At 38.0% G+C, this 10,353-nt stretch overlaps 1 long non-coding RNA gene across 1 annotated transcript; it reads left to right on the top strand.

Moving 5' to 3' along the window:
* LOC104602966 (uncharacterized) lies at positions 1 to 10,179 on the top strand. Its single transcript, XR_736136.3, has 2 exons — positions 1 to 224; positions 9,738 to 10,179. It is a non-coding gene; the product is annotated as an uncharacterized LOC104602966 (long non-coding RNA).
* The last annotated feature ends 174 nt before the right edge of the window (positions 10,180 to 10,353 follow it).

The raw sequence follows: 10,353 nt of genomic DNA, 5'->3' as shown, positions 1-10,353 counted from the left end.
AGCACATTGGATTGGGCTAGCGTTGATCCAACTCGGCCCAAGTTACACCAAGCCACCAACGAATTTTCCCACTATTAACCATGGACAATTATGTAATTCTGGAACGAACACAAGATGCTAGGTTTGTTGGGCGCGCGAAGGTGGCATTACAAGAGGGAACTCCGTTGCCGTCGAAGGTCGGATACTCGGAAGCTCCCGGTGAAGTTCCAAAAGAGCGGTTTCCTGTAAGTTAATTATCTTTCTTTGTTTTTTTTCATTTTTAAAAAACTTTCTGCTTATTTTGTTCGGTATTCATTGCTTGCTTTCTTGCTTCTCTACCATTATGTAATTCTGAAATGTTAGAAATTCTTTTTTTTTTTTTTTTTGCTGTTGGTAGTAATGAACTAATGAAAACGAAGTATGAAATGAAGTACATGTATAAAGGACTCGTAATTGTCTGCATAAGAATCTTCTTATAGGTATTCTATAATGGACTTTTCGTTCAAGTCACTTTTCTGTTCTCAGAGTCTTATTTCGTTTGGGAATAGTAGGAACCGGTTGTAATTTATGGTTATAGATCTTTATTCTCAAAATACAATCCTACATTTATATATCTCATGGCTTCTCTACTGTGAATATACCAATCCGGCAATCCCATTAATTATGGTCGACGAGTTTATCCTTGAAGAGATATACTGATGGTCTTTTTCATTTGCATTATTTTGATGTAAAACTGTTTCGTTTGGGACAAATTTGGGCAGTGGTAGCTAATGTTTTCCCCCTTACCTCCTTGAATTTTAGATTAAAAACAAAAGCTAAGGAGTTCATTTCTTTCTATTTGGTGTAAATCTGTCATTTTCCTGGACCTTCGAGAGACCTATGGTGCGCTTCAAACTATTAAAAAAATATGGTTAAACATGTTATTCAAACCTTTGGAAGTTCTGATTTCTTTCTTTGAGCCTGTAGGGAGGTCATATCCAAAAATTCCTTGTTCAGTACATTTGAACTATTGTACTATCCACCCGTTTCCATATATGTGATTGATGATACTTAGTCATAGTGATCCACTTGATCAACATTAGTACCTGCTGGTTTTGTTATATAAATAAAAGTATGGTCAAATCCAATGAGCAGGACCTAGAGGTAGGAGATTACATTTTGACACATACCTCTTGGAAGCATAACTTTTACCTGGATGACTGGGATGCTCTTGGGCGTTATCTCAAAAAATGGGATTAATCATGGTTCGGTTTTAGTTGCTAAGGTTTTTTTTTTTGTGCCTTTTATTATAAATAGGAAATATGTTAATTTAATTAGAGAAACTTTCCATTAGCAATAACCTAGTTGGCTTTTACATTTAGGCTGATTCATATTTGATGTCAAAACAAGGGTTTTCCCTAAAAGGTGCTGATATATAGCTGATGTATGTTAGAGCGAATACTTTTCTACTTTTTTGTATTTAACAAATGGAGCCTTAGAAAGGTATTATTTTCTCAAGATTTCCCCATTAGCTGGAACTGATGGATCAAAGTATAAGTTGTGTGGCTTGAAGCAACAAAAACATTGATCCTGACCTTTCGTATTCACATTCCTTTCTCTTCTATCTTAAGTATGCGCTTATTAGTATTGGAGTATATTTATTGCATCAGAGGTGACAAATTTTCCAAATTTTTTCTTGTCTGGTACAAGATATGCTGGACTGGGTCTAGGTGTGGCGGTAACTAGTTGCTCTAATTGATTGTAAGATTGTACTCACTTATTCAGTTGACTATGAATTTCTTGAGGGCAGCTGCTATGTAAAATTTTCAAGTTGGGTACCTGAATTGCACCCCTAGTCTGACTCTGACCTGATAAGACCCAATTATAATTGATGATAATTTGGCTTGATAATTTGACAATAACAGGCATTTATTCATTTAAAGCAAGAAAATCTTCAAATCTTAGTATCTTACAAGATAAAATATAAAAAATTATTAAAGAAAATGATAGTACAAAAAAGAGCATTGAAAAACAACTACTTAAAAATTACAATGCACTTAGAGAACAATCCCAAGGGAAAGTTGTGTGGAGTGTAATTCTGGCAGCCAATTTCTGGGTCATGTAGCAAGAAAGAAATGGAAGAATTTTCTGCAATCAACAGTGTTCAGATGATACAGCGTTTCAAAAAGGGCAGCCCAGTGCATGAGGCTCCCGCCAATGCAGGATTTGCAAAGAAAAGAAATGGAAGAATCTTCTGCAATAAAAAGTGTTTGAAAAAGTTGTTGGAAAATTGCTTTCATGGATAAGTATTTAAAGATACTTTAAATAAAGAAATTATAGGACTTTTTGCTCTTAAAACTCTTTTTGTAAACAATCAAGGGATAGTGACTTTGTAAGTCTTTTTGGGGAAGGGTTTTTTCCCCCTTGTACGTCCCCTTGTTGTACAGGGATTTTCGTAGTAATGAGCTATCTATACATTATCTCATGTGCAGTTTCTTTCATCTTAATGAATTTATACTTTACCTTTTTCAAAAAAAAAAATAAAAATCCCAAACCCATCATTCAACACAACTAAGAAACAATGACAAAAGAAAGCAAGAAGAATCTCAACATCTCCATCTATTTTGATCACTCCCCGTACTTGAAGTAAAATAATTTCCTCTGTCAGCTCCTTTTGCTTATAACTAGGGAAAAAAATTCTGACATCCCCTCCCTAGCTTTGCAATAATAATCCTAATGGGTAAGCATTTGAAGAAGCAGAAATAGACCCTCCTCAACTTGATAGTATGTCAGTATATGGTTTCATGGATTGAAATTACTTTCTCATTAATCCTTAAAGGCACAAACTTGTGAGAAGAGATACAAAGAAGCCATCCATAACACAAAATCCTTCTTGTACACAAACACTGAATCTATTAATTTGTTTCCTAGGATACTTCCCCAATAAAAATAAGGTATGGTTAATGTAAAAATAGGAGCAAGAGAAAAAGCAACATATAAAGTGAAAAAGAACAAGAAAAACTAACAAAAAGATAGGCATAATAAACAAAATGGAGCACTCCCCATTGACCAAATAATATGCATCATATGTAACTACATGAAAACAAAATCCACCTGTATTTCAATAATCTCAAGATGAGATAAGTTTCAATTTTTCTACCACTTGATGACTTAATCCGTTTTTGAACTACTCAACAGTCTGCTTTTCTTTCTCACAATGAAGTTCTCTATCCATCCTATTCTTAGAAAAAATCCCACTGAAACATCACAAATTCTATCTTGACCTTAATGTAATGATTATAATAACAAAAACACCTTTTGTACCGATACTTGAAGTGAGAAAATGCTGAACCTAAATGTAATGTTCAATGAGCTGATTATTGAACCAAGATTGTGAAATGTTGTGTGAAAAGTGCTGAGGTGTTGAACTTCCAGTAAGCCTGCTATTGCCTAATATGATTGAGGAGGGAGAGTCTGACCAATTAGCATTTGCCTCTCTTTCTCATGTTTCTTGTATATTCATCTTAAATTGACAACTTTGGACATCTTAGTGTAATATCATTACAGATAAACAATGAGAGTATATATGTATGAAGATAAATTTGGTTTGGGTCTTAATTGGGTTGAAACAGGCAAAATCAACCCAACCCTGTTTTTAGTTTGGCTAAACAAGGGGTACAAAGACAGTCTTATGTTTTGGGCCTATATGTAATATTTGGGGGTTTGGACATCTGGTGTCCTCTTTGTTTCCTTCATAACTTCTGATTGTACTGCTTTATTTAATTTTAATGAAATCAATTTTCTGAGTTGTTGATAAAAAAATCCAAACCTGTTTTAATAGGGATAGAAAATACAGACACAGACCTTATGTAAGGTAGTTCGGATTAGCTGAATGTGATGGCTGTGTAGTGAGCTGCGGAACCAATGATAACACCCCCATACCAGTCATAAAATGCTTGGGGCCCACACTGAGTGGTTGAATGGTTGTGGGCCCCATGTATTTTATGACTGGTTTATGACTGGTGTGGGGTGTTATCAGTGGTTCCACAGCCTGCTGAACATTGAACAGATATTGTGTTAGCTAATCTTATCTCATGTAATAGGGCCAGTTTGGTTTGTGTCTGTTGAGTTGACCCAACCCATTGACAGTCCTAGTTATCCTCTAGGTCCCATGGCCCTTGGTCCTTTAGACGTATGTTAACAGAAGCTTAAGCTCTTGGAATCCAAGATGAACTGCCTGTTCATTTGGATCCCTAGATCTGCCAACAGTCATTGAAGTTCTATAGTCTATATCTAGGGTAGAGGTGATACAAAGGGCTTATTTGAGGGACCCAAGCCCAGGGGTGAACTTATAACTTTGTACTGATTTCTACTTGGATACAATGTAAGTCTTAGGCTGTTCTTGTTTTAGCTCCATTGTTTCCAAGCCCTTCTGAATGGTTTTGGTCTTTCACATTTCTCGCATTAATATAAGCTGATTAGTGTTGCTGATATGAAAAAAAAATTCAATGACATGTCCTGCTAAAACTTGGATGCAGAACCCTCTTTAGGATAAAGGTATCAATTTGGGAGACCTGTCCTCAAGAATTATAAGTTAGATATACCAAAATAAATAGGTTATCAAGTTGGATTGTGAGCATCTTCTAATCAAGGTTTAAAATGTTGGTGTCGGTTGTACTTGTCCAAATATGAGATTCAAGCTGATTAGCCTTCTGCATAGCTTCTATAAAATCCTAGCTAAAGTGCTTGCTAAGAGATTAAAAGGAGTCCTTGGTAGTGTTATCTCAAACAACCAAAGTGCTTTTATTCTGGGTGGGCAGATGCTGGATTTTGTTCTTATTGCTAATGAGCTCATTCATTCAAGGAAAAAAGAAAGTTCCCTAGGTTTGATCTGTAAACTTGACATTGAGAAGGCCTATGATTATGTTAACTGGAGATGTGTGGACCTTGTGCTTCATCAGATGAATTTTGGGCAGAAATGGAAGAATTGGATTAAAGTCTGTATCTCTTATCCAAAGTTCTCAGTCTTGGTTAATGGGTAGTCTGCAGTTGTCTTTGATAGTTCTAGGGGCCTCAGGTAGGGAGACCCTTTATCTCCTCTTCTTTTTATATGTGTAATGGAGATCCTTACATTGTTTTGTAAGAGGGCTGCAGTCTTAGGAGAGTGGGATGGTTTTGCAATGGTGCCGGGGGGAGAGAAGGTGAATATTCTTCAATTTTCATATGATACTTTGTGTTTTGTGGATGCCTCCCCCTCTTAGGTGGAGCTAATCCTTGGGATTCTGTCTTGGTTTGAAGTGATTACAGGTCTAAAAGGAAATTGGAACAAGAGCCAAATTATCCCAATTGGCCATGTGTCTAATTTAGTTGAGTGTGCTAGTATTTTGGCTTGTCTGATGGAGTCCCTCCCAGTTAAATATTTGGGACTCCTGCTAGGGGTGAGTGGTGGTTCCTCTACAATTTGGGACCCAGTTATTGAGAGATTGGAAAGGAAATTGGCTTCTTGGAAGGCAAAATACCTCTTTTTTGGGGGGAGGGTGACTCTGATTAAGAGTACTATCTCCAATTTGCCTACCTACTTCTTGTCTCTTTTCTATATACCTAAGAAGGTTGCAAATCAGATTGAAAAGCTTCAAAGGAGTTTTCTTTGGAGAGGCTGGGAGGAGGAGAAAAAAGTGCACTTGGTGAGTTGGGAGCAAGTCTGCCTCCCCAAATCGGAAGGGGGGTTAGGTATAAGGAAGCTGAAAAATTTTAACTCTGCTCTCCTCTGTAAATGGATCTGGGGATTTGTTGTAGAACCTGATGCTTGGTTGAGATCTCTCATTGCCAGTAAATATGGTGTGAGTTGGGGAAATTGGAGAACTAGGGATCCTCCTCCTAATTGGGGTAATTCTCTATGGAAAGGGATAATGAAGACCTATTCAGATTGGGCCAGGGGGTCTCAATTAGGGTGGGTAATGGTAACAGGACCAAATTCTGGAAGGATCCTTGGTGCTCAGATGTTCCTCTTGCTGAGTCCTTCCCATTCCTCTTTCAGTGTGCTTCAGATCAAGAGGCCTCAGTTGCTGAGTGCTACAGTATTTCAGGTGGTTTAGTTCTTTGGATTCCCTCTTTTCAAAGAAATCTTTTTGATTGGGAGGTGGAAGAGGCAGTGAATCTCTTGACCTGTCTTCAAAATCAAGTTATGGATTATAATTTGGAGGATAGGTGGCTTTGGAGGTGGAATTCTGATGGTTTGTTCTCTGTAAAATCCTTGGCTGCTATGCTTGGTAGGAGGGGTGTACCTGATTTCCCAGCTCGGCAAGTGTGGATTCCAATTAGCCTGACAAAAGCCTGCTTCCTAGTTTGGACTATGGCTCTAAATAAATGTCTTTCTAAGGAGAACCTTGTGAGAAGGGGAATCCAGGTTTCAGACTTGGCTTGCAGTTTATGTGGTAGCAGTGCTGAATCCACTGATCATTCGCATCCATTGCCCGTTTTCTGCTCAGTTGTGGAACCATTTCCTCAACATCATGAAGGTTTGCTGGATGATGCTGAGGTCGGTTAAAGAGTTGTTAAACTGCTGGCAGATTAGGGGTTTGAGCAAGAGAAAGAAGACACTCTGGAAGTTGATTCCAAGTGTGGTAATCTGGTGCATCTGAACTGGGAGGAATAGAAGGGTTTTCAATAACAAATTTATAAGTCTGGAGGACCTAACTCAGAAGTTAGTGGGCAAGCTGATTTCTTGGCTGTCTGTGGCTGTAGATTTTAGAAACTGTAATGTGTCAGATGTATTATTTTCTGTTTCTTGATAGTTCATGTATTTTCTATTCAGATCAGCCAGCCTATTCTGGGATTGATCTCAGTCTCTTGTGTGTATCTCTTTCTCAATAAATATTACTTTACCTTTTTCCAAAAAAAATGAGAAACATGTTGGAAATGTTGGAAATATCGTATGGAAATATTGTAAAACTTACAGACATGGTAGAAACATTATAAAATATGCAAAATATAAAATAATATTTTATGAAATGATAAAAGAAGCATAGGTACACCTTTTAAACTATTATATTGTTCCGAATCACTAAACAAAGCTAAGAAACTAAGGTTATAGACAAAAAGACGTTTTGAAATTGCCTTGTAAACCTTAAGATTTAGAGCTTCATGATAAAATGAGTTAACGCAAAATTTAAACACATACAAAATGTAAATGGTTGTAATAAATCAACCAAATATTCTAGTACACAAACAAAAACTAATATTTAATTTTATGCTTGAAATGAATATTCGGCTAGCTCAAAGTGGTAATCATGTAAGCTAGGTGGGTAATAACATTGTTACTCTGCATATCTATCTACAATATTGTCAGCAACTTATGTTATAATGCTATCTCTTGTACTCCACATAGTGGTGGTAGTTTTCACCTGGGAATATGTCGATTCTAGTAAAATTTCACGTCACTACTCATAGAAGTGGAAATGGAAATATGTTGTGGAAACTCTCTTGTACTTCACATAGTGCTGGTAGTGTTCATAGGGGAATATGTCTATTATGGTAAAATTTTGTGTCGCTACCCATGGAAATGGAAATATTAGGGAAATTAGGGACATTTTTAACCATGCTTCTAATATGTTAGCACTAACAAAAAATAATTGCAATGGACCTCAGGTCACAAAAACCGAGTGGTTTTAATAATCTGGTGGTAGGAGTGTATAGTTTTTTTCATTGTTTATCTACCAGAATCATTTTAAGGTGACTCAGGATCCTTGTGCATTTATTCTTCTGGAGATCCTGTTTTATTGTATCATATTAATAGATATTGTATCAAAGTGACTGGAGTTCTCCACGGCAATAATATTACTAGGATGATCCAGGGTTCTTGTGGTGGAAATTTTAAAGATAGTTATCTGAGCAAGTTGTTTTACAAAGATAGTGGATTGATAAATGTAAGAGTTTGTTTCCAGATTGATTGGAATAAATTTTCATGTGAACTGGGATGGTTATACGATGGAATTGCCTGAAAGGGTAGTGGTATTGCTCCTGCCCTAACAAACTCATTTGTGATTGTTTTTTTGTTTCTATGTTTTTTATTTTTCTTATTTTATATTGTACATCTTAGATACTTTCCCTTTTTTCTGGCAAGATTATTTGATATATTTAATAGGATACTATTCTTGCATGCCAGCTATCTGGGATCTTGGGAGTGATAGACTGGATACTATTCTCGCTTGCCAACCCAAAATTTTACCACTACACCAAGTAATCACCCCTCGTAGGATATATTAATAAATGCAAGGAGAGGGTTAGCAGTCGAGATGGGAAATCCATGAAGGTTGGTGGAGATTTAATTGAGTAGAGTGTATATCTTAGCTGCTCTTTCCATCTAGAATGCTTACTCACTTCCTTCATTTATTATCTGGTTAACTTTGAATCGAAAAGACATTTGATGGATTTTGGAGTTTGGCAATTGGAAGGTTTTATTTGCATTAGATTTCTATTATTGTGATAATCAAATCACTATTGCTGGTACGGATAGTACTGCTGATACTGTTGGAATTGTTGGACCTGATGCATCTGGATCTGTATTGTCCGGATGCACTGAACGAGGTCATGGAATTGGGCAGGAGGGACCATAGATGGCTCGGAGAAAGTCGTGCCCGCTGGGGGAAGCGGGATGCTCACTTGCGTAGTGTCCTACGGTACGGATAGTGATGGGACTCCTGACACTGTAAGAGGAATAGTAAACTGGCCAATACATACCGTAGGACCTTGAGGGAAGGTTGATTGCTGATCTTGCCCCCTGGTGACATTCATCTCGATACTTTTTCCGGTGTTGTTGGAAGAGTCCATTGAGACAAATTGAAAAATAAAATTGTAACTAAAGTTGGGATGACCTTTCGATCGTTCCCACAGACGGCACCAATTGATGGTGCATGGTCTAGATACTCCTAGCTGGAAGACAATTCAGACTCCAATTGTGTGGCGAGCTGGATCAATCTGCAAAATAGTGGATCGGAGAACCCAGGGTAGCTAACCCGGCGAGGTCGCTCCGATGCTTAAGTCAGTATTATATTGTGGATGTGAGCTGAATACTTGAGTGCTTGAATGCTAGTGAGTAAAATAATCACGCATACCTTTGCCTTGAGGTTTCATGTCCTTATATAATGGAGTAGTCGTGGGCCTATGGGATCTTCGGGTTGTGCAGATAAGGTTTGTTCTGTTTTTGAATGAGAATAATATGTTGATAAGGTTTATCATTTTACCTCCGATTCAGGCGGAGCTAGGACGAGTCTCATCGTGATCCCGAGAAATTCAGGGTCCGTTTGGGAGGCCTTTGGAGTCGATTATGTGGCATTTCAGCTCTTTAGCTCCGAATTGACACTTCAATTCTTTAGTCCTGAACTGGAATAGGTATCGAGGTGTCTCTACGCCGAGGTGGCTAGATACTCTTGCGAAATGGGTTCATTTGGCTGATTTGTCACCCCTTGAGCAGATCGCGTCTATGTGTCCCCTTCTTATTAGGTCGTGCCAAATCACCCTTCATTACTTTTGTTGATCGCTGAATGTGTAATAGGCTATGTTTGTAGAATGGTTTTTGAATGTGAGAAAAAAAGCAAATGAGGAGCAAGTAGAGCAGAAATTTGTTTCCATGGCTCGTGAAATTGAGAAACTCAGAGCAGAGCACCTGAGCGTGGAGAAGAGAGCAAGGGGTCTACGTAATTTTTTCTTTCACCTTTAATTACTAAAGCCCCAAAAGTTCCTTAAGTCCAGGGTGCTGAAAGCCTTTTCTATTTGTGCAGGTGGTGCAAGCTATGGAATGTTAAAGTAAGCTCTGACCTGGGATACCCAGGTGGTGCTTTTGGTGATACCTACAGTGGAGCATGGGGGGCTTATGATGCACGCGGCCCTACCCGTCGCTGAACTCTTTTATAGTGATGCTGGAGTTTTTAGCCATGATGGTTGGATTCACAACGGGGAATTGATTTTAGTTTTAGCTTTGTTGGTGGGTGAGAACAACAATCTTTCTGGGTGAAGTTTGTCACTTCTATGTTGGGGTCTTCCCCCAAATTTTGTGGCATGCCCTTGTTTTTCTGCCACTCTTCTTTTGGTTTCCTAAGTTCGTCGCCTTCTTTGCAGTCTGCCTGAAAGTCCGTGGAAAGTCTAATTCATGTAGGAGGTGTTTTCCAGTTTGTATGGTATTGTTATTTAAAACAAAAAGAATGTCGCACATTGTTTGACAAATGGGCGGGTTCAATTAGGTATAAGGGTTGAATATAAATCCACTCATATTGACCCATCGATTCACCATGACCTATCATCAATCCTAATTAAAGGGTCATAATCCACCCTAACCCCAATCCACCATGATCCACTCATATTGACCCACTTGATTCATCTATATTGACCACTAACCAC

Source organism: Nelumbo nucifera, chromosome 4, assembly GCF_055504915.1.
Source record: "Nelumbo nucifera cultivar China Antique chromosome 4, China Antique-T2T, whole genome shotgun sequence".
NCBI classification, from domain to species: Eukaryota; Viridiplantae; Streptophyta; class Magnoliopsida; order Proteales; family Nelumbonaceae; genus Nelumbo; species Nelumbo nucifera.
This window is presented reverse-complemented; position numbering and strand designations above follow the sequence as displayed.